This window comes from Anas platyrhynchos, chromosome 1 (assembly GCF_047663525.1).
Source record: "Anas platyrhynchos isolate ZD024472 breed Pekin duck chromosome 1, IASCAAS_PekinDuck_T2T, whole genome shotgun sequence".
NCBI lineage: Eukaryota > Metazoa > Chordata > Aves > Anseriformes > Anatidae > Anas > Anas platyrhynchos.
Window position 1 is genome coordinate 45,873,029 of NC_092587.1, and position 25,789 is coordinate 45,898,817.

The following is a 25,789-nucleotide window of genomic DNA, read 5'->3' on the forward strand; positions in this document are numbered from 1 at the left end:
GAGACTGTACCCCTCACGTACTTTCTTCTTTCCTGTTCCTTTGTATCCCACCCTAGGTACTTAGCTACCAGGTCATCCTCGTAGCAACATCTGCTGCATCTTTCCTTTTTCTCACTGACCCTTAATTTCCTTCCTCTGCAAAGCTGATAGTCATTTTGACAGCCATCCATGAAACAACTGTTTGCTAGTGACTCTCTCCTGTCTGTAAGCCAAGCAACCAGGGACTTGCAATCTTCTGCCCTTGCTTCAGTCCCTGAGATCCCATTATACCAGATGTTTCAGACTCCTCTCCTGGACTCTATTTTTACTCTCTGCCCATAGATGACATCTCCTTCTCTGCAGCTTTGAAGTCGTATCTTCTCAACTATTGATTTGTATTTCCCTTCCTATTTGAGATGCCTGAACTTCTGCTAGCAGCGTTTATTTTTTTGTTTGTTTGTTTTATTTTTTTTTATGTGGTTTGAATATTTTCTCTGTTCTGCTGGGCACAATAGTCTTGTGGTTATGGCTCAGGTCTTCCCAGCCAGCACAATGCTCCATTCCCTGGACATCCTCTGCTATCATTTCAGTGCCAGACTAGTCTGGCAGGCAGTATTTAAGGAAACCTGGGAAGTGTAAACGCCATAACATCTGCACCCACAGCATACACTCACCAAGAGGATTTTGCTTGTCTTCCTTTGCATTATTACATGCTATCTCATCTCTCAGTTTAATGCTTCTTCTTCTGGTACCGCCTATCATAGCGAGACAGTTGGCTCCTGGAGTCACAAGCTTTTATGTATAAGCTGTCTAAACAGCACACATACACTCAAGGTGTCTCTTCCTCCAAACATAAGCACTTATTTTACTCTCACAGTTAAAATAGGAGCTTTCCAGGGAGGAGAGACAAGACTAAATAGCAGCATACTTTTTTTTTTTTTTTCTTTTAACCCCTGTATCATCACTTCTGAGTGTTCAGTTGTACTTCTGAGTTCTGATTTTAAACCACAGACTGCATGCTTGCACACATGCACATCCATTTGTCTTAATAAACATGAGGAGAGGTGTGACTATATTCAGGGGCCTGAGGGCACCTCCAACCCTGCCTGTTCCAGCTCAGACCCCTAGACCTCCTCCACCGGCTCATAACCCAGGACACCATGTCACCTCCAGAGCTGCCAGGCCCTGCCCCAGCAAGGCCGCAGCAGGTCTGGGCTTTCTCCCTGCAGCCCTGCCATGCCCAGCTACGCCTGTGAGCCTGAATCCCAGCCTGGTCTCAGCCAAGCCCTAATGCCAGGGAAGTGTCTGGTGCCCCAGGGGGCTGCAGCTGCCCTGGTGCCCTGCACTATGGGGTGGCATAGGCTCTGGCTGCCAGGCCCTGCCCTGACAAACCCATGGGGCTGGACCTGCCAGCCTGCAGGGCCCTGACAGTTACACCCAGGAGTTTGGCATTTTCTGGAAACTTTTCACAGAGAAAATAGCAGGACTGGTTGGATATCTAAGCATTTCACCCAGGTCCCCTGCATGCCTGCAGCCACACTGAAATGATCAAAGCCTGATTTTCAGACTTTCAGGCTAAATGCAAAGTTTTTGTACTTGTATTTGTGGAGTAATACTCTTCTTTTTGTAGTGCACTTATGACAAAAAGAAATTCCACCCCCTCCAAATCTTCTGGTACCTCATATTTGCCCTGTTGTCAGGCTGACGATGCTGCCTTCGGTCAAGGCTGTGCCAGTGTGATTCTCCTGAAATGTCAGCTTCTCCCCTCTTCACACCAATATCGCATGACACCTCCTGTGTTCAACTAGATTCTGAATGCTGATTTCTTCGAGTGTAAATAATAATCCCAGAGGAATCACTTGATAAGCAATGTATTGTGAAACTGCTATTCTATTAAAAACCTCTGTTCCCACAGCTGTCAGCAAATGAGTTTTCTGTCACTTTTTACAGGAGTCACCTATTACAAAGCACCTGCAGGTCTACAGGAAGCATTTGAAGCATGTCCCATTGACCAATGGCAGCAAAAAGATTGTCTCTGCAAATCAACTAAATGTCAACCACTCTACTAGCATACAGTTTCGGAAGAGGCACAAACCCCATTTTTCACCCTACCAAAGCAACAAGATTTTTGTTCTCTCAGCTCAGAGCAGCCAGCTTCCACCTAAGTGCTGGGAGCCATGTGAGCACATCAGGTTCTCAGGGCTCCATTAGCTAAGCATCAACCCACCCCTTTTGCATGCCAGTGGCATTGATTTCACTTCATCACAGAACCTTCTTGTGATGGACTTCAGCTTCAGCCCATGCTGGCATGGTTGACATGCAGAGGAAGGCATGTGCCAGCTTTCATGTGGGCTGGTTGCTGTGCTAGCTTTTCCATTTAGATGTACCTCTAGACTCTGCTGTGAGATCCAGTGCTGGAAACAAATGGCAGAGATCACAGGTCTCCTGTGCCTTAGTTCCTGCTTCCAACAAGATGATATGAAGTGACTCAGTATCTTCCAAGCAAAAAGAGGACATTGCTAAAAACTTACAATCCCATAGGATACACCAGAAAACCTCAGCACCTTGAAAGCACTTTTAAAGAGCTGGGGCCAGCTGTGCACTGCTGTGTTATCTGCTTCCATCGGGTATGGGAGCAGTTTTGGGCATGGATTGTTGTGAAGTTAGGTAAGATAACGAAATGAGAGAGAATCATGAAAAAGACTAAAGGAAAAAGACTACAGAAATTACTTCAAATATTTCAGTCATGAGCTTGTATGTATGTATTGTGCCCCAGCCTCCTTTTACTTATTAGTAATAACTACTCAGCAACTCCTAACTTTGGGAATAGGGAATAGTTTGATTACGTGCATGTAAAATCTCCAGCATTCTGTGCATGCTATATAAATAATACATAGTTTTACTAATGAATGACATGCTGATACGATTCACAATTCCACAATTGTCATTTTCATCCTAGCCAAACAGGCAGATAGAAACCACATCGGTACTAAATGAAAAACACCATAAAAAGAAAAGAAAAAAAAATGAACAAAGAACAGAAGAAACAAAAGCATCCTCTTTCCTAACTTATCTGAATTTCTTACCCACCAGCAATGAGACCTTCTGTTTTAGGTTCAAAGTTAGAATGTGAAATGAGTGGAACCAAGACCTAAACATGAAGAACTGAAAAATTAAGGGGTCCCCAAGAGTTGTTTCATCAAGATACAGGACAGAAATACTAGAATAAAATGGAATAGTTAAATTGGAAGGGACCTGCAAAGATCATCTAGAAGCCAGACCACTTCAGGGATAACTAAAGGTTAAAGTATATTATTAAGGACATTATCCAGATGCCTCTTGAACACTGACAGGCATGGAGCATCAGCCATTTCACTTCACAGCCTGTTCCAATGTTTAACCACCTTTGGAAAAGAAATTCGGGTAAAGATTTTTTTCACAGTAAAGAACTTTTTTCCTAATATGTCGTCTGAACCTCCCCTGGTGCAGCTTTGTGCCATTCCTGCATGTTCTGTCTTTGGTTATTGGGGAGAAGAGACTGACACCTCACTTTCCATTTTTGCTCTGCAGGAAGCTGTAGAGAGCAATGAGGTTGCCTCTTAGCCTCCTTTTCTCCAAACAAGACAAACCAAGTGTCTTCAGCCTATCCTCATAGAACATGCCATGCAGCCCTTTTATCAGATTTGTTGCCCTCCTCTGGATGCTTTCAAGTATTTTAATATTCTTCTTATATTGTGGAGTCCAGAACTGCACAAAATATTCAAGGTGAGGATGCACCAATGCTAAATATAGAGGGAGAATCATCTCTTTTGATTGGCCTGGCTATTCTGTGTTTAATGCACCCCAAAATTTGTCCTCTTGGCTGTCAGGGCATACTGCTGGCTCATATTGAGCTTGCTGTTGACCAGCACCCCCCAGATCCCTTTCTTTAGAACTGCTCTCCAGGCACCCAGCTCCTAGTCTGTACCCATGTCCAGCATTATTCCATCACAGGTACAGCACCCTGCATTTACCTTTGTTGAACTTCTTGCTCTTGTCTCATTGTCCAATGTTCCAAGATATCTAGACCCTGCTGCAAGTCCTCTTGTCCTTCCAGAAAGTCAACAGCACCTCCAAGTTTAGTATCATCAGTGAACTTGCTAAGGGTGCATTCAATTCCTGCATCCAGACCATTGAAAAAAATGTTGAACAGAACTGGCCCTACAATTGAGCCCAAGGGAACACTGCTAGTGACTGGCTGCCAATGTACAAGCCAAGGTAAAACCATTAGCTCAGTGATATTTATACAGTCAGTTTGGGCTGTCTTCCAGATGAGGTATGTTTAATAGTAGAAACAAAGATTATTACTGCAGGTTAATTGCATAACTACAAGTGTATGCAGTTGTTTAAATAACACTGCCGTGAACACAGATCTGCTTGCCACTGTCACTATGTTTTAATATGCTTTCTTGCAGCGTGAATTATGATTAATGAATTTCTAGGTGAATGAATTACAATATTGTGATTAAATGTAATACATTAAACTGTCTCTGTATTAGAAAGGAATTAGGCTGACTCTTTAATCTTTGCTTGTATAAGGGCTTCTAAAACATGTTTAAGCAAATGCACATGTGATAGTTTTGGAAAAGTGGAATGGGGTGCTTTCAAATAAAACTTATTATTAAAATATAAGTAACTGAGAAGAAACTATACCATCCTTTTTGAGCTCATGATCTCTGACTTTTGGTATGGATACACTCTGACTTTGGAAAATTAATTAAGAATTTTTTTCATTGGCTATTTTTTGAATCATATTTTGGTGTATCAAAACAAAGCCATTTTATAACATGACTTTGATGCATCATGTTTCTCCACTTGAGTACCATGTATCTCCACTGCTGTTGCATACCTAACGTTTTGTATAGGTTTATTTTTCCTTAAGAGAGCAGGGAGTTTATGATCATCTCTAGCAGGCTGAGAAAATATCTTGTGTTAAGGAGTTTATCATTAAGTCTGGCAACAAACCTAACTTAACTCGGTCACAATTAAAAATGGAAGTATTGACTATAAATAATGCATAAATAATTACATTCTTTTAAATACTTAATGTTTTATAAAGAAAAGAGAGTTTAATTTTCTCTGAAGCCTTGAAGGTGTTTTGTACCATTGTTTTATTGAAAAGATTATCATTCACTTTTCTTTATTTTTTTTTTTTTTTTTTGATTAGAAGTATATAGAAGAAAAATACACATCCTGATTTTGTAATGCTTTTTCTTTCTGTCAGATCATAAGAACATGAATGGCATTTTGCCTTTGGCTTTTTGTTTTGCTTGTGTTTTATTTTGGTGCACATAAGCCACATAAAACCAAAAGCCCAAATAACTATTCCAGCCCAAGGATACAGACTGAAGACTAACAAAGAAATTATTCTGCTTTCAAAAGATTTATATTTCAAAGAATGATGTGCTATGTTGCAAGTACAGCTGATGGAGTACATTCTCCTTAAATATTGCATTCTAGTCTTAAGAGTCAAAAAGGTGCAACCCTTCTACAAGATATTGATGAAAAACTGCACTAAATTGTTTGTGCCACCTTCAATTCCCTGAACGGTGGCCCTTTAATATTTTTTCTAATAGGAATCATAGATCCAGGCTGCAGCATACTAATGAGTATAAGCCTACCAATTACATTTCGCTCTCCATTTCAGATTAAATGACTGTCTGTCTAGGCACTCATGCAGCCCACCCCCTCCTCACACCACGGTGTCCTGGTTTTCAAAAATAGAAATAATAACAATAATAATGTACTGTATCTTTCCAGTTAGCTACAACTCTATATGCTTTGTTAGGCTAATGATAAAGAAAATGCCTGAATCTCAATGTTATGCTAGCTGCTTCATGAGGATAATCAACTTGCCATGCATCCCTGATGCTTTGCACAGCAGAACAGAAAGATAGAGAAAGCTTTAAGGAGACAGAAACAGTGAAGTGTGTATACAAAAGAAAAATAACCCACAGATGAAACAACAGAATAAAGTTGACAGGTAAAAACAGTAGAACTGCTTGGATTTTTCCACTTTATTCTCCTGGGGGCTCCTCCCCCAAAGCGCTTTTTCCATTTTCCATTTGGAGAAGGTCCCTTCCATCTTCCTGTCACTGCTTTGCTCCACAGTCCTGGTCCAGAAGAGAGCTGTGATAGCTGCTGTCTGTCCTCCATACAACCTGGCTGTCAGAAGAGCTGTGGTTTGGGGTGATCAGCTTCCAGCAGCACATGGGAAGGCTGCTCTGTCTCACCACTTGCCCATCAAATACATCCAACCATGCAAAAACATTGTGCTTCCTGTGAACTCACACCCTGTAAATCTGCAAAAGCAAGGAGGCTGAAACAGACCCACACCTCCCATGATTTGTCCCTTCCACTTCTGAGGGTCTGGGCCCCACCTTGGACGTCGACACTGTACTTGGTATTTTATTAGTTGTGCCAAAACCATAACTAAACCAACTTGTGACTTTCAAAATGGTAACATAAGCTTTAGTGTCAATAGAAAAACGCCCCTCCTGCCCCACCCATGTCCTTGCCACTTGGGTTCACAACAGGTGGGAAAGCAGAGATAGAGAGTAAGCAAGCAAATATAGGCCGTTTTTATGAGAGCCAGAGTCTGGGTTTACGCAGACTAGCTGTAGGAAAGGTTAGACATAGACTTGTAAGAGATGATTATAGTATACCAGAACTTGAAATCCATGTGTATCCAGGAATAGTATAGGGCAGGAATAGGTTAGGGCAGGACTGCAAACAGGTTGCGTAAGATCAGAGACAGGCCAAGGCCTCTCCGCATTTCTTCAACACAAACTACTATCTTCACATACCATGAAGACCAGGACTGGTCTGCGGGAAATGGAGGGAACACTTCCAAGGGATATTTCTCACAGATTTTCCCCATAGGTATTAGCTTAGTTCATTCCCTCCCTAATGGGAGGACGTTTTGTGCCAGGGGTGTGTGTGTGAGAGCATTTAGTCCTATGGACCTGCAACAGCCTGCCTGGCTCTGAAACTTCAGAGTATGCAGAACAGTTTCAGGGGCTCTGGTGCACCCATCTTCAGAGGTCACTGTTGCCCTCTGGAGTCTCCCAATCCCCATCTTACATGTGGTAGCAGAAAACTTATTTTAGATTCACAGCTTCACCACTGGCCTGTGGGGAGTTGAGGTCTGTGGTGTCATTTTCTTGATGTGTGTTGTTTGTTGGAGAGCCCATGCAGCTAGTGACTGGAAGAGCACCCTGAGAAGAGAATTATTCCTATTGCTTGGAGACACTCCTACCTATTGCTGTGGATAACAGAAGGAAAGGAATCATTCTGTAAACTTCACTTTGCCTCTAAGTACGCTGGCCTGGCATTGCCCATGTCTCAGCTGCCAATCCCTGTTCATGGTCATTTACTGAATTTCTCCCAGGCAGAACATGCATTTCCCTTCCTTCCTTCTTCCTCACCACAGGTGAGCTCCTGCCCTGTGCCAAACTCTTTTGGTCTGCTCTCAAGTCAAGAAGAAAACCAATTATCTTCAGCCTGGTACATCATGCATGAAGAGAGGAAAATGGGATACCAACAATGGATTGGCATCTGACTGAAGAGTAGATGCGCAGCCCTCAAATTGGCTAAGCTTATTGAAGAAGGATGGCTGACCTATACTGTAGAATATAGTTAGTATCCATCCCTGTATTGCTAAATGGTGAGGGGGAGAGGTAATAAACTTGCTTCCTAAACCATGCATCTCTCACTTTGTCCTGAGTCTCAGAAATATTGAAGGACTGGAGGGGAAGAAGGATGGGTCTGTTTCTCTTCTCCGTTCCAAGGCTGACAGTATGTTCCCAAACTCCTCGATGTCTGTTGAACAGATGTGCTGGCTGGGCAAAAGAGGGCAGGTACCTGGTTTCATCCCCATCTAACTCTCATGTGGCTAGCCCATTTGGAGGGCTCCTGGGCTTTCTTTTATTATAGATTTGGGTTGAAACTCTGATTATCTTCTCTGCACAGACTACAGAATGACAGCAGAGTTCACCTGACTGACACATGGGAAGTCCCATGATAACCCTATTGAAATTGCTGCCAAAACTCCACATCTGGGAGCCGTAGGTAAGTTTTAGAGAAGTCACTGCTAGGTTACAAGCCACTAAATGACTCCCACTAGTTTTGAATCAAGCATATATACTGTAAGTGAACAAAGTGAGTTAACCTACACTGGGGCTGTTAATTTTGCCTGCTAGGCACAACTGAAAAACAAATAAACAAACAATCATAAAAATTACAGGTACTTTATCTGTCCCTTCAGAGTTCAACCACATAAACTGCTGAACTGGAACTACAGGGACAGAAAGACCTCACAGTGGAGAAGGGGAAGACTGGGTGATTTGCATTGGGAATTTCCTAGAGCAGATAGATGACTGCCTTAGGATATCTCTGCTCCATTTGGGAAGACTATCTTGGTCAGTTCTCCATCCACTTTCTTCATCTTTCCCTCCCTCTGGGTTGCTAAATGGAAAGGCAGGATCAGGAGGCCTTTAAAAGAATGAGCAAAAGAAAAAGAAGGGTATTGTTTTTGAAACTGATCAGTGGCAGACAGGTCCATGTTTAACAGCCCTAATTTGGACATTATCAGATGATCTTGCTTAAAAAAAAAAAAAAAAAAAAAAAAAAAAAAGAGTCCTCAGGGGTGGCTCTGCTTTTGTTGTAAGTGCAAAGAAACATCATGGCCAATCGCATTTTGTCTTTGACTTCAGTGGGACTAGTATTTCACCCATTGAGCATTGAGTATGTTTAATTGATATTTCCCATGCTCAGATACTTTTTACATTTCATTCCCCTCAAATCTACTACGTCAACTTCCAGTCAGGAATACAGCTCTACCTGCAGCCTTCAACTTGGTTAATTCTGCTGCAGAAACAATCTTACTCTGAGGTAAAGTCTTACTCAACTGCATCAGTAACCTATCTGGAAGAAGAGACATTTGCCAAGGAAGGTTAAGTGGCAATCAGAGGGCCTGACATATACAGAAAGGTGAGAAACCAAAATATGACTAGGCAGGCTGAGCACCAAGTAAAAGTAGGAGGATACATGACCATACAGAAGTATCAGAAACACCTGAATGTTAAGGATGGAAAGGAGTTGATTAAAGTGGTATCATAGATAAAAGCAGGAGCAATAGCAGGATCATCTTTTCAGAGATGATACATTCACAGCTAAATATAAAACCGAGCTTTGATAATGAAACTTGCCACATACAAGAACAGTTTTTCACAGTAAGTTATTACGCCCCGTCTGCTGAGACCTTAAACCTAGACTCAGAAAGTACCTTATAAGGCAGGGACAAAGCTGCCACAGCCTCCAGAATGGAAAAGATGGCCCAATATATCTTTTTCTTCCATAATTTCTATAATTCTATGAGCCTTCATATTTTGAAAATAAAATTCATTTCTGTTCATCGAATGCTGCCACTGCCTGTTGTCTTGCAGAAGTAGAAACCTCTCCCCAAAAAGTTTCAGCTGCCCTTTATTGCAGTCTTTCGTCACTGTCACATCATCGTCTTCAGGCTATCTGCACCAGAAAAAAAGTGTTTAGGCACTAAGATTAATAACAGGTTTATTGGAAGGGGTGAAAATGCAATAGGATGCATGATTTTTAGCCTCTAGCTGTTAATGCAGAATCTTACACACTTTAGCACTCTTTGCCCATGGAAAACAGGAATGCTGTTTCTGCAGATATTGGAAACATGGCATGTTCACAACATTCTGCTTTCAGAAGACAAGTAATTTTGACCAGTTGCTTTTAATAAACTAAGAAAATATGACTGTGAGTACAGCAGTGCTTTCAGAAAGGACATTTTTCCCAGCTTACCCACCATATATTTTTTTAGCATTCCTGAAATGCAGTGTGTCATTTTTGAAATGAATTAAAGTTGATATGGGGTAGAAGAGTAAAATAAGCAGTGGGAATGGAAATGAATTCTTGATTAAAGAAAGAATGCTCAAAGTAGATATAACAACAACAACAAAAAGACTGTGGAAGAAAACTGCTCTGTCAGTGACTTATTTTCCCTTGGTACATGTTATGAACTATACTCTCAGAAAGAAACCAGAATCCCAAGAGGAGTCAGTGGGGCTAGAAAGGTGACACAAATGAGAGATGGACAAACAACTGTAAATAAATTTCCTGATTATTATTATCTCCCCTCTCCCCACTTCTTAATTTCTTTTCCTGGTGACAACAAATCTTAATTCCACCTTTTTTCTCATTCTTGTGTATCACATGCAAGGTAGTTAGCCCAAATTTCATGGAGTGAAATGTGTTCCATTGGGAAATAATTGCTCAGTTGGGGGTGAGGAAGGGGAATGTTTTATTACACATCTTGGAAAAGGAGATGTGTTCAGATCATTAAGCCATACTTTTCTCTCTGGATAAAATCAGATCAGAGGGCACTGGAGACATGACAGCAATGGGAGAAAAAGATAGATGAACATACACACTGATAAGATGGATGGACAGATATGACAGATGCTGATAACAGGGTTTTAATATATGGGATAGAAGAGATTGTAAAAACTACAATCTTCCTTTGGCCAGATGTGGAAACTGTTTTCTGAAATGTTACATTTAGCGTTAAGAATTCTGTAAAAGCATTAAAGTGATCTGATGTATATGATTTATAATAACTATAAAGAAGCTACCAGGCTGTAAATGGAAAAATGGAAAGGCTCTGAGGAGCAGAAAATCATGGGACAACAGAAATAATTTGAAAAATAGTATCCACAAGTAATATAGACACTTTCTCACAGGTATCTCCAGAGAAGAAACTTCTTACTGAAATAAACAGCAATTTTGTATCTAGTCCCTGTAACTGATTACATCATCTGCTATATTTAGAATACCTCCAGTGTAACCATGGAAACTGCTTTTGCTAAAACTCACATTATTCCATTCAACATTAGTTGACACTATGGAAATACTCCAGAAAGCTCACAAAACAATTAATGTATCACTATTATTATATGCCTGTATGTATAGCTATGTGGTTTTGTCTTTTCTTGAAGTATGCATTGTGCGTACCTGGAGATGTCAGATTTCTGACAAAGACTACAAAAAAACAGATACATAGCAATGGAGTGAGCATACAAGACTACAGGAGAATTCAGAGTACATCCTCTGTACTTTCTTTCAGCCCAGCTGCCCAACGCTTATGCTGGCTTATGCTGTCACTGTGCATCCACATGTCTGTGTGCCTTTTTTTTCCCACATAATTTTTGAACCTAATTTCAACCAAATTTGATGAAGACAAGAGAATGGAGTTTTTTTAAAATCTTTTCACAAGCTTTGCAAAGGTAAAGTTATGCAGAAAAAAGTTTTACCAATGATCCCAGTGAAAAACAAGCAGGGCAATCCATATTAGACGCAGCAGAGTCTTAAAAAAAAAAATCAAGAAAAAAAAAAAAGAAAAAAAAAAAAGAAAAAAATACCTAATGTAGAAAGGAATTCAGAATACTTCCAAGCAGGAGTCCCAGAATCAGCCTTCCAAACTGGAGGAAAGGAACCACAAACATTTCAATATAAAATTTCTTTAAATTTATGCAAGCAATTTTCTGAGATTAAAAGGTAAAGCTAGTACTAGGAAACAAAGGCTTATGTTACACAGCAAGTACAGATGACCAGTTTTGACAGTACAGGAATGTTACTATAGGTTCCAAGGTACATCTATGCTCTGCAGCATATTCAGAACTGAGCTATAAAATGGGAAAGAGGTGACTACATGTGCATACCAAAGTTGATTGTGAATAATTGCAGAAGGATCTTCTGATATTATATGACTGAGTGATAAAATGGCAAATGAAGTTCAGTGGTAATAAATATGAAACAGGGAATGCATGAGGACAATAACATAAACTATACAGGTACAGGGATGAGATAACTTACCAACTATTACTCTGAAAGAAATACTGTATTTGTAGTCACCTCAGCACAATGATGAGTAAAAAAGGCAAATCAGATATTTAGAGTTATTGGAAAAGTTATCAGAGCAAAACAGAAAATAACCTATGCCATTTATAAATTCAGGGTGCACACATTTTTATGACTCTCTGTGATTTTAGTCACCTCAGAATTGATGTGAGAGAACTGGCTAACATGAGGAAGAAGAAGAAAACAGAGCCAGGCTATGGCATCCTTTCAAGAACAGAAGAATAGATTAGAATTCCTCACCCTGGAAGAGAGTCGGCTGAGGGGTGGTAAGATTAAAGCCTACAGAAACTTGAATAGTATGGAGAAGATGAAGGGGGAGTGACCTCCTTCACACTGGGGAGAGGATGAAACAGGAAGAAGGGAAATGACCTTGACCCCAAATTCCACTTCATGTGAGAGTCCTGCCAGTGGTGTGTCTTTTACATATGTCCCAAGTCCCATATCCTGTCTCTGAGTGGTGCTAGCTGAGAGCATATGTTGTATATGAGGTCTTAGCACCACTGCATAAAGAGACTGCAGAAAAACAGAGGAATCATTACAGAAGTGGGGAAGAGACATTTCTAGTAACTATTTAAATGAGCAAACACTCACCAAAGATATTGATTTTATTCCATTAGAGCTTTATGGGTAGCATGCTGTCACTAGCAATAACCTGATTCTGCAGGAGCATGATGGCAAGACCAGCTGGATCCTTCAACTGAGTGGCACAACACTTGCTTTGAAAAGACTACAGTTTCAAACCTTTTCTCAAGAACAGCTGCCACAATTTGCCCTTAACTTACAATTAATGAGTTGTGGCATGGGATCAGATCTGTAGAACAAAAAGGATGGTCCTGATAGTTTGAATCTTCAGTAAAAGGCCTGAAGGAGTGAAGGTGCTTCCGCCTAGTTCTAGGCCAGTGCCATGGGCTGAAGGCAGCAGAACTCCTGCTGGCCTCCCACTGCTCCCTGGGCTGTCCTGGCACCCCTCTTCCTGTCACCAGGTTGTAAAAAATGGTTGTTGAAATGTTCTAAACAAAAAATAACCAAGCAGAAAAATCTACACAAAATATTGCTCTGCTGCAAATGATGGCCCACTGCTTGCCAGCTGCTGGGTGGGTTTTGTCTACATGGCTTCTGAGGAAAAGTAGTCAAATGGACTTTGAGTGCAGTGGCAGAGCAAAAGAGAGCAGCAACAAAATGTCCCCAAAGTCACTGGAACGAAGTACCTAAAAGTCAATCCTTGCAATATCAAGTGATAGGGTTCCCACACATACCATGGATAAGGGAATGAGTCCTTCCTTCAAAGACAGCTCTGCAAACCCTTCATGGTGCAGATCACCAGTTACACTGTACAAAAGAATTGAATCATTATCGAATGCATAAAATCCGTAAATATTTCATGTTGATAAAATATTTTCACTCACATGTAGTAGACTGATTTTCAAATGACACAACTCTGCCAACTTTAATATTTTTAACAAACTTTTTCTTAGGCACCAATCCTGATTCAGTCTTTAGAGTATCAAAGATGTTAGCTTGAAAAGCATAACCTTCCAAAATATTTTGCAAACATTTAATGGTATGTCCACTTGTACTATTGGAATTCTTTCACAGAAAAATCAGATTGTTACCAACATCCAGAAACTAATTAGGAAGGAAAAGTATATTTCAAACTGCAAATTGTCTTTTCTATACTCTCAGAGCATTACAAATTGAATGACAACTTGATTTTCAACCCCCATCCCCTTCTGCAATGTTAAAAATATGAGTGGAAAAATAATATCTCACCAAGCTGAAACCTTGTTTTACAAATACAAGTTTTAGCCCAAGGCAATAGTTTCAAACAGTCAAGTGGGAAATCCTGAAAATAGGGGCTGGAATGTCCTGTTAGAGTGGAGAGGCACCCTGAACTAATGCATTGTCTACATGATGTGTTGTAGCATTCCTGCTAATGGGGTGGAGATGATTTTGGATTGATGTTATTTTTGTATGCAAAGTCATTAGACACCTCCAAGTCATTTCCATCTCACTTTAATCCTTCAGTGTAACATAGACAGTTTCATAGTCCCACATAATATGAACCAGCTGAGTGGATTCCAATTTATCAGGAAACTATAAATTGCAAAATACCAAACTGAAACTGCAGCATCAAACCCAGTGATCACTGTCCCATACATTTCAGATTGTTATTTAAGGCCTCCAGGGAGATCAATGCTGTATAACCTATTTCTCAGGATTCCTGTCAGTTATATGAACTCGGCAACTGCTTTTACTAATATATTATGACTTGTTTATGATATTGGAGAATAAGTGATGGGATCAACATGGTCACGGAGAAACAGGAAATGATGTGGAAATTGTCTGGAAAGGGTATCTTTTTTTTTTTTTTTCCTGGCTATATATGCACATACCAAAGGACGGTGCTATTACTAATATATCCCTTACGCCTTCATTTAGGCCCTTCAGACATTGTGTTTGAACCTAGATGTGTCCTCTTTGTCAGAAATGCAATATCGAGGATAATGATACAATTTTAATCTGCCCTTCAACAGTCACAGAATTCAGACTTAAGATTTAGCTTTAAAATTAATTTTTGAAGTTACAAAGAAAATTTGTCAGAGAAACTTTGTATCTGTGGATTTCTTCACAGATTATGTGTCTGTCAGGCAAGTAACACCCCATTTGAGAGCAGCCGATAAAAGAGCTCATTTCAACCTCCGCTGTGTTCGTGCTTGCTCCCTGCTGGTGCAGGGAATGGCTTCCAGCAAAGAGGAGGCTGAATCCCTCCAGCAGGGATTTCCTCTCCAGCTGCTGCAAACAAGATGGATCCACGAGGCTCTTTGTGGGAAGTAACACAACAAGTTCCTGCTGAGCAGGAAATTTCCTAGTTACACCTCCATTACATTCCCACTTCCTCAACCAGCACTCACCAGTGAATAAGCCAAGTCTCACCAGCAAGGCACTGGAAAAATCAAACAGAAAGGCAAGGTGGATACCCTCCCATCTTTCTGTAGGAGGTGCTTCTGATAAAGAGGCTTGGAAAGTAGTTATGGCTAAAAAGATCAGGGCACTCAACTGACAAAATTTCATATCCTTTTTTTTTTTTTTTTGGTCCTTCTCCAAGCCAAGCCCTCTCGCTCTGCATCCCACTACTACATCATATGTGTTCACATCCTTATGCACAACCCCCTGTGCGCCAGCACCTGAGGAGCACATCTTTCACTCTGCCAGCAAAAGACATCACATCCCTTGGGAGACTGCTGCATGCAAACTGTTTTCAGTGTTATATCACAGATTTCCCAAAAGGCTCATGCTATCAGTACAATAACTCCCATTTTACAGAGGGCATAACAACAGCTGAGAGCTTATACATTTTTCTTAGAAATTGGTAGTATGAATAATAGATTTAACTCAGGAATATGTTTAAGTACATATTTAAGTACATTTGCATTGTTCTCTAGGACTACATTCTTAAAGACTTATTATAAAGCTCTCTTTAAATCCTGTTGATTAAGGTCCATGCCTATATGGCTTTCTGAGTAAGAGAACTTCACCAAATTGGAGTCTCATGTATACTATGGATGGCTTAAAAAATAAAATGCTGTTCACTGTAAGCACCCAAGAGACTACAGGAATATATCAAGGGCTTTCATACTTACTGTCAGGCATGAGCAGATTCATTTTGGGTCTGCCTTCTGAGCAGAGAAAGTATCAGTGAGTTGGAACTGTAGCACACAAAATAAGAGAAATCAACACGATGGTCTCATCTGATAATTACAGTGCAACGTGCTTTCTGTTGCCTTCCTCCCCACCCCTGACAAAAAAAAAAAAAAAAAAAAAAAAAAGATTACTTGTTTTCTTCAAAGCACTGAAGTAAAACCATTTGTCTAATAACAGAAGGTTTCATTTCTGATTACTTGCAATGCCTTAGTGTATCCTACATCATTCTTACATGGCAGTGAGTTTTGCAATCAATATGATCCTAACTGTGATTCTGTGACAAGGTACTTTAAAAGACAGTGCTCTACTGTCATTTCCCATGTAACTCTTCTTCCTCCTCCTTCTTCCCTCCCTGTACAGTGGAAGATGTAGCCTGAATGAGATACTTGCAATGACATCACCTTAATTTCATACACACAGACATACAGTTCTCTCATGGCAAAATATTGTACAGTGAATTGAAATAAAAGCCATAATGAGAAGAGTTGAATTGTAGGATGTGTTGCAGTTGTTAAATAGAAACTATTAAAGCCTTTCTCTTTTCTGTCACAAGACATGGTACATATCTTCATAGTATCACAATTCAAGGAACTATTGAATTAGACTAGGTAGATTCAAGTTCTCATTCTTAATCTTGTTATCTGTGTCATGCTTTTATAATGCTACAGTAAAGAACAGTGTTGTTTTCATGTAATGAAAGTATTGTTTTCACGTAAAAGAGAGTCTAGTTATTTGAACCCTTGCCCAGCTTTCCTGTTATACATTGTTCACAGCACTTCATCATAGACATATGAATGCCCAAATGTGCATATACACACTGCCTAACTCAACCTGTCAACAGGAGTGCCTTGACTACCAATAAAATATGACCTTTTGAGGGTGAATTCTTGCAACTATTTAATGGTACGAAGTCGTGCACATTAATTTTAAGAAGTTGGAGGCTTGTCTGTAGAAGGAGATATAATAGTAAACCAGTCACAGAGATTTGGCAAAGCCATCAGAATTAATAGTCAGAGGCTTGAACACAAAGCTATCTATATTGAGCAAACATGGTGAGATGCTCAGCTTTATGGCTAAGTTAAGCCAGGGCATTTCCAGCAGCAACATCTCTGCTGCCATTTGGACTTAGCACTGATTCAGCCTTGACCTACCAAACTCCCATCACCATTTTCTGCAGCATGGACATACTGCTTCTATACACTTATGCAGCACAAGCTGACAGTGCTCAGCTTGCCTGAGGCAACTCTGGCTGGGCTAGCTCGAGCACAAGAAACAATCTAGATGAACTATATGTTGTTCCTCTCCTGCCTTGCTAAGAAGCATGCAGTATTGATATAGGCTTCCCACCTAAGCAATGATTTACTTTCTCCTTGCTTAGCATATCAATTCAGACAGGATCAAAGTACTAGCTGACATGGCTGAAAACTAATCAGCTTATAATTTGCACAGGCTACCACGCTACTATTGTACATCATTAATAAATATGACAAAAATCAGACAACTCTGCTTGCTGGTCATTCATATTGCATAGGAAATTGACTGAGAATGTCATTAAAAAATCTGTATTCACTCAGAATCAGAAGCACTTTTTCCCATTTTTTTCTTTTCAGAAGTTGTCCAAATCTTTGAAAATATAGCTGATTTTATAACAGTTGTGCTGATTTTGTAAGGTTTCAGCTATCCCTAAGTGGCTATCCCTAAGTTGTTTTTTTTGTTTGTTTTGCTTTTTTTTTTTTTTCCCTAATATTAAATGTATTGACAGGCTTCCTTCTTTCTTGTTTTCAATTCTAGGAAAGTTCCACAAGTCCTTTTTTTTTGTATGATTCTAAGTCATTAAATATCAGGCTATATGCAGAGGAGATGGGATGAAGTGTGAAGCAGATGAAGAGTCATCAGATGAATTGCTTATTATAAAAGATCTACTAAATTAGAACAACATTTTTGAGACACTGGAAATCACTCAAAACTCTTTGAAACAGCTCCACTTCTCTCTAACAATCAAAATATTTTGCAAAAGCCAGTCTAAAGAGTTTGTCTTCCTCCTCATACTGCAGGTATGATTGGCCTGGAAAAATTTTAGCAGGGAATACAAGACCTTCCTAGCAATCCTGTGAGTTTTCTGGTGAAAACACGTTTAGTAAATGAAAGCCAACAGAAAATTAGTGTGTCTTTCAACAAGGGGAACAAGCAATGCTCCTCAAAGTGCAGTGCAAAGGGTTCATCAGGATGCCTGTTTTCTTTGACTGCTGTATGGTCTTGCCTGCACGTTGCAGTCCCACCGTGGTGGTCAGGCCAGGCTTGGGGAGCATCTCTCCTGCTTTTTGCAAAACCTTTTGCTACTCTCACACTAGTCATGCTGCCATGGTCATCACCCTTTGGCTGGTGGCCAGGCCAGTGTCACTTTCTGCGGGACCAGAATGTTTCTGGTGTTCTCCTGGCACACTTGATGTGACAGAAGGCAGCATGGCCTAGCACGTTCAGCAGTTTCACTGCTTATGCAGGAATGCATCTCCTAGTCAAAGAGAAATTTGAGGCTTTTGATCACCATGTCTGGCTGATCTTTCTCATTCAATTAGTAAATATCAGCAAGGGGAGAATAATTCTGAGAAATGATGTTTTTTTTAAAGGCTAATGTCATACATAATGTTATTTTCAAATGTTTTGTCTCAGGAAGATCAATTAACGAAAATAATAGACTAAAATAATCTCTAAGTGCAAGTATTATTGAAAATACTGAATAATAATAATTTAAGGCCATGACCAATAATAATTAAGGATAATGCTTGTCTCAGGCAAAATAATAGTAACAGATAGCAACACCATTTTAGCTGGAGGAAAGTGAAAAAAAAAAAAAAGTTTCATCTGCTTTGATATTTAGGATGCAGTCTTTGACTTTGTTAAGATAAAGTTGAAGAAATGAATTATTCATGTAAATGTTTCCATAGAAACAAGCCAGCAAGTAAAATAATGAAAGCAGCCACTTGTTTTTAAGGGGGAAATTACAAGTTTTAGCCCATTGGCTGTGAAAGTTTGACAGTTTGTACACTCTGAGGCAACTGCAATGTGTATACCTGCATCATATATACAATCCTGATTCACTCTCTATGATCATTTTTGGCTTTCAGAAGATGGCAGGAATGAGTGCCTCAGCAAGCCTCATTCTGCATCGGATAATTCTCTGAGCACCACCCAGAATCTAACTGCAATGAGTGGTAACACATACATATATTTTTTAATAAACTATACAGCTCCATTCCCTTCTTTATTAAAAGAAAACTAAGGCCAAAAATCCAAGCACACCAAATCAGAAATAAATAAATAAATAAATAAATAAATAAATAAATAAATAAATAAATCCAGTGCAAAAATAATGAAAGGATTTTCAAATAGCACGTTCTTGTGGATGCACACAGATATACAGCTTGGCATTTTCAAAGCAATTAAAACAATTAGGGTGAAACCAACAAATGGAATAGGCGATTTTTTTAAACTGCCTAGTGAAATTCAGAGCCATGTTCTTGAAGTGTCAAATCCCATTCAGTGCATGTGTAAATTCAACGTCAAAATGGCTGCCGTGCAAGATCTGACATGATGAAACTGGGTTTCTTGAAAAAAAGGCAGCGGACTAGAAAGGAGCATCCCAAGCTTGCAGCTTGAGGCACAGCAAAATGCCAAAGTATTGATCCCCAGGACAGGGGTCTCTGCACAGACACCCAGCTAGGGAGCACTGTGGGGTGAGGACTTTGTCTGCTTCTGTGTGCTAATTCCATGTGGGTGAAGCATTGCTGGGAGCTGGAGCATTAACTCCCCAGAAAAGTTGTGCTCAGAACACTCATTTGGGAATGGGAACTCCAATATTTCAGTGATGGCAGGCCTAAATCAGAGCAACAGGAGGCTGCCTGATTGTTTTGGATGTTTCTGCTGGCTTTTGGAGGCCTCTCCAATCTCCTTTGCTCGGGGATCACAGAATTGTAGGGGTTGGAAGGGACCTCAAGAGATCATCGGGTCCAACCTCCCTGCCAAAGCAGATTGCCCAGCTTGGTGTCCATATGGACCTTGAATATCTCCAGACAAGGAGACTCCACAACCTCCCTGGGCGGCCTGGTCCAGTGGTCTGTCACCCTCACCATGAAGGAGTTCTTTCACACGTTGGTGAAAGGAATGTTGGTGGGGGATGAGCATGCTCACAACAGCTCCTTACGGTTGTGGGAGCCTACACTCATATAAAAACATTTGCTCCTCTGTACTTGGTGTTTAAAATGCTATTTATCATTCAGCTTGAGAACAGCAGTACAACTGATAACCAGGGTGCCACAGAGAATGCTACCTGGTCAGTGTGGACAACCCATGGTGTGAGACTTGTTTTCCTTAAAGTTCTTGTAGTTTTAGTCATACGTGTTTGGGCTTATTTTGCAGGTCTATTTCTATTCAGCTTTTTCTCATGCCATTAAAAATCAGCTCAGCAACAGTACTTGGCTCTGTAAATAAACCCGAGGCTAGGCCAGGAGCAATACCAGTTTAATGTCAACAAAGAAGCTGGTATATATTCTTTCATATTCTCTGCCCTTTTTCCCCCTCCTGCTTTTTTTTTTCTTTTTTTTTTTTTTTCCCAAAAATATTTATTTTAAGCAACTGAACAAATGATTGGAGAAGACAGAGTACAATGTGATATCTTTGTAGCACATTGCTTAATATCCCAGGTGTAATCAATTGCAACAATCTGTAGCAGTGGAGAGTTTACATAAGTCAGCCTGATGTCAGGAAAAACTTAAATTCTTCTGCTTTCTAAAAAGCTTTTTTAAAAATGTGTATTTTTTTGGCCAGAAATTTAATGTGAATAGGTGTTTTCAGTACACCTAAACAGTATGCATATATACTCTGGCATCCTCTCCACCCTCCACCCCCCGCCCCTTTTGTTATCATTTAATGCTTGGCTTTACAAACTTTGAAACTACCTAATATTAGATCATTTCAAAGCTACATCTGTTGGTTTCAAGGTTAAGCTAGGTGTTGCAATACAGTACTGCTAAAAAGTTAACTATATAGAAATACCTTGACCAAGGTAAGGTCCACTTTATGAACAAATTATTGTCTTGGAATATTGAATGGAAACAAGAAACAGAGATAAGCTACCCTATGAGGATAGTTACAATAGCTTCAGTACAATAACACTAAAAGACTGTGTCTTTACATTATTTTTGAGTCTGCATTCATGTAACCAGCAGCTCATCCTAGCATTGATGCTGCCCAGTCAAAGCTCCACGAGATCTCTCCACTGCATCTCTGTTGATGCAAAAGATAAACAGGGCTGGGTGAAGTGGGGCCCTGGACACGTCTTGTGCAAGATCCCCCATCAGCATCACATAGCTGGAAACTACTAGTGTGTTGAAGCATCTCAAATTGAACCCTCCAAAAACAGTGCTGAGAGATTATCAAAGACCCTTTCAGCTGACTCCACAGGCCAGTAAACAAAAGTATTTTAGTTGCATTTGCAGTGGTTATTTTCATTCCACCAAATTAAATAAGCTAATATTAGTCTAACTCCTGGCAATTTTCAACTTACCAATTTACCTTGTTTGTGTTGCATAAAACTGCCTCTTATTCCATCTAGACTATTTATTAGATCTGTTTGTGATGACAGAGATGCTTGAGAAGTAGGCAACTATGTAGGCATTTGTTTTTTCATGTCAATAGCCTGAACCCCAATCTCAGGCTAGGGCAGATTAGTGCTCATACCAGATAGCTCTACCAGGACCATGGGTTTCAAAAATTCTCCTTAGGAAACAGAAGTTTCATTAGAGGTTAGAAATATAAATTGGTGAAGTGACAGATTCTATGATATGATGGAAGCTCAATTATAAGTGGATAACATAATATAACAAGTGCAGATGAAATCCTATTAAGGTCTGAAAATCCAATATCTCATCTTCCTGACTTTTAATTGATCTTTACACATACTGTCATTGCAGTCAAATATTTGAAATGATTCCTGTACACATAAACAAATGTAAGCACATTAACTCTGTTAATAATTTTAACAAGTAATTTGTATTTCCCATTAGACTGTCTTACAATTTGCTTTACTATAATTAAAGATATCATCAGTGATAAGCTTTAATGTATTATTTAAAGTCTGCCTGTTTATAAGATTTGCTTTTATCATTAACTGCTGGTTGATAAGATTCACACATACCTTCATTAAGAAATTATATTTTACGTCTAAAACAAATGAGGTGTTCAGGTAGGGAAGGACTGCCTTTTTTTTTTTTTTTTTTTTTTTTTTAAACAGAACCTAAGTATGGATTTTTCTTCCTAAGGTTTATCTGTGGTTAGGCACCAGTAAGTAATGGCTTTCAGTCTGCTTTACCAGAAAAGCAACAGAGTTGCTGAACAGCGTATCCTTCATTTGGCATAAAATTGCATGTCTCCGTGATATCTACAGTACTGAGAGAAGAGAGAAGTTCTTCACATGAAGATAGTTATGGAAACTTACTGTGGAGCAAAGTCGCAGGTCACTGTGCTTTTGGGTAGGATGAAAAGCCCTAAAAATGGAAATTCTTTTGTCTGGGTTTCTCAAAGCCCAGACAGCAGAGGCTTTCAAAGACCTAGCTAGAGAAACAAATGGATACCATGCAATGTGGAGCACTGCTTAAATCCTTTGCAAATACTGTGCTGTTTATACTCTTCCAAATCAGATACAAAACACCCCTTCTTTACTCTTCAATAACACAATGGGAATCAGCAGACTACCCGCCTCTGCCCCTGTTCTGTTTTACACAATTGTTATGTGCCTCTTAAAAGCAAAGTACTCTTTACAGACTTTTGAGATTATTTCTTTCACATTACTTGCCAAGAAGAGAAAGAGAATTAATATGTATGTTTCCAGCTTGAGGTCTGAACTATTTACTTGTGGTACAAATGTGACATTTGGGAGTCTTTCTTTTTGTATACCCAACACCACCACATTGTAAACAAAAGCAACTTTTGACACCAGCTATGACTAATCCACTGCTTTAGTTCAGTAGGTAGAACATACGTTCAATTCATAACCAAACAGTTGAAATTACCCTGTGAGGCTGGAAAATTGATGAGCAGTTTAACAACTTTTTTTTTTTTTTTAATAAAAAAAGGTTATGCGAATTCTAGGCAGCAGTAACATCCCAGTGAATAAACTGGCAGAGTAGGTGGAGGTGAAAGAAATCTTCCTTAGTTTATTTTTCACTTGTGGTTTTGTTTCAAGTTTTGTTGTTGTTGCTGGTTTCTGTTGTTGTTTGGTTGTTTTTTGTCCTCAATTTTATTTTAAGGGATGAAACACTTATTTTCCAGCCTCAGCACCTGCTGCTTTATTGTTCTTATTTTTATGTAGAGAGGAGATGATTTGGACTTTAATTAAAATTGGGATCATTTCTTGCCATGGAAGTATATTAAACATTTTACTAGCAAGAACTAGCATGCAGTAAAAGTTTTTTTTCTATTATCTTGATGACACTTTCAAGATTCTTCTATCATGAAAAGAAGACCACAAAGATATAACTGGCAAGTAATAGATGGATGCTCTTCCATTCTGTGGTACTCAGAACAGCAAAACTGTTTGTATCTTCCTCTCCCAAGATCTGTTACCTTTCCTCTGTAACTTACATTTTCCAAACTGTCAAGAGGAGAACAGATTCAAGTATAACATTAACAGAGAACTGTTTAACTATTTATGCTGCTATAATTTTGTATTGATTTTATGTAAACTTTTAACCAAACACAGATTGCACTGCTTAAAGAAGACTTTTGGGAGTTCCTAATAAATTGCCTTTCCGATCTTTAATGGAGCATTAGTAATTATCGGATACAATGTGATTTAAAGTCATTTAGAAGCCACAGAACAGTAGTTTGATACAGTACATTTCTGTCTCCCCAGCAAATTGTGTCATATGCAGTTTATATCTGACAAAATACTAAAAAAAGTACTGACAATAATTTATCTTGATTGTAAAATTCTATGTTATCATCAGGACACTGTATGTTCTATAATGTATTCACTGTTAACAATAGTGATTTAAGCATTTCTACAGGAAAAATAATTAGCATAAATATGGGAAGATGCACAACAGAAGCAGGAACTTGTACCTATTTTCAATAATATCTAAGCCAAGGGAAAGAAACCAAGTGCAGAGCAAGTAAGAAGGCAAATACATGAAAACACTTTACTGCTTGCAGTAGTCAAAATTAAAATTGGCTGCCCATTGAAAGATCCAAAGAAAGAGAGATTATTATTCTAGAGTTAAGACAGAAATTCTGGTGATGACCAAATCTTTAAAAACTTTCAATCTGTTGTGCATTAACAGCCGAGGGGACCCAATGGATGTGCATCACTCAGAGTATAGACGAGAGTATATGCACCACAGGAAAAACAGAAGCTGCTATGACATTGCAGCTGGACACAAATGCTCTGGAGGGGATACATGAATGGCCTGACAAGTCCTCTGTGCCTTACCCATTTTGTTTCCAGTCCTGATAACACCTCAGATACTTGCTTTAGATACAAAAGTCTCCAGTAATTTTTCCACAGTCCCCCTGATAGTTCTCTGGCATGGCTGGTTCACGGAGGCTGACTGTACAGTGAATCGATGACCCACTGGGGAAAAAACTCACTTTGTTGTTACTGCCTTTTTTTTTTTTTTTTGTCGCTGACAATCCCCGTATCTTCCATAGCCTGTGCCTAAGGCACTGTCTTTTTATTAGGTACCCCATAGCCGTGAGCAATGGCCCCATCACCTCAGAGTTGCACAGAGGCCAAACATAACGCTGGTACCCAGCATGATAAGGGTGCAACAGCTTTCAGTCCATCCCACCATCACTATACACAGCCAACAGCTCACAACATACACAGCCAACTCATAATGCTCACTGTCCCCCTTCATTGTTGCTCTCCTCTTTGTTGCTCATCCCCATGTGCCCTGAATCCCCTGTCCATGTCCTTCTCAGCTGCTAATCCCCCATGGCTCAGCCTCCCATGCCTGTCTTTTGTGCATCCATCTTGCATCTATTTGTATTTCTATGTACAATGTCTGAATCACATCTTCAGTTTCTTTTCACTGCTAGCCACTTCCACTTTTTCTATCTGACTGTTACTGCCACTCAATTCTCTTTCATATTTCCACTCTATCCACAGCAAGCACTGCCCAGGCCTGCAATAAATTTAAGCTAACCCATTTCTTTTTCCTTCCATCAATCTATCCTGATGCCTTTTATCAGTTTCTTCCCTAGGGAATTACTTGCCCTTTACTTGGCCCCTATAACACTGTTGGAGTAACTGTATTCCTAGCAAGTCTCCCCATCTATCTTCAGCATTTATGGTACTCAGGTCATTACAGAACATAGGCACCACTACCTTTCCCCAGATCACCAGTTACCGTTGGAGCCTCTTCCATACCATTCAACCCATTAATCACATATTTTATCAGTAGTCTCATTCCTTTCTCTCTACCTCTACTTCATACATACATTTCCATACCTTTACTAATCTATAAACAAAAGAACACACAAGAAGTCCACACAGATTAAAAGAAGCTTGGAAAACTTGAATTTGTAGATATTTTCTGCCAAGCAGAGCTGAACAAGCTGTCGTAAAGAGCAATGCCCTCCTATTTCTTTGCAGATCGTCAGATTCCCATCTGTGGTGTAAGGCCCCAAAAAATTGGTCCATTAATTTGAGCAGTCAATAAATGGGGTCTGCTGCTTTATTTCTCCATTTGGTGGAGCAGAAAAGAGCAACATGATTAAGCAAACATTTTCAAGAATTAGGAGATATCTTCATTTTTTAACATTCATTTTGTGGTACATAATAAGTCTCAGAGGTCACGGGCTTGACTCTATAAAGTAGAAATCCTACAAATATTCCATACAGCCCTCGCTAGTGGGAAGAAGCAAAAACATTCACAGAAAACAAGCAGCTAGCCTACCTCATCTATTACCTCAGTCAGCTTATTCCCATGTGTGCAAGAACCTTCTTAGGTAGATCTAAAACTAGACAGTGATTGATTATGGAAAGAACTGTTATATAACTTAGACATTATCTTGGTTTCCACAACCCTAATCACAAAGTTCCAAATGCATTCAAGTGACAAACCAATTT

The 25,789-nt window shown here is 39.6% G+C and overlaps 1 long non-coding RNA gene across 5 annotated transcripts; it reads right to left on the minus strand.

The window, feature by feature from the left end:
• Positions 1 to 5,336: 5,336 nt before the first annotated feature.
• LOC106018628 (uncharacterized) lies at positions 5,337 to 25,789 on the minus strand. Of its 5 annotated transcripts, none has more exons than XR_011808511.1 (5): positions 25,617 to 25,789; positions 15,603 to 15,668; positions 13,218 to 13,290; positions 9,305 to 9,546; positions 5,337 to 6,320 (listed from the first exon to the last, which is right to left on the minus strand). It is a non-coding gene; the product is annotated as an uncharacterized lncRNA (long non-coding RNA). The 5 variants fall into 5 exon arrangements; XR_011808507.1 differs by having other exon boundaries at positions 15,603 to 15,757; XR_003495747.3 differs by lacking the exon at positions 5,337 to 6,320 and having other exon boundaries at positions 8,640 to 9,546; positions 15,603 to 15,757.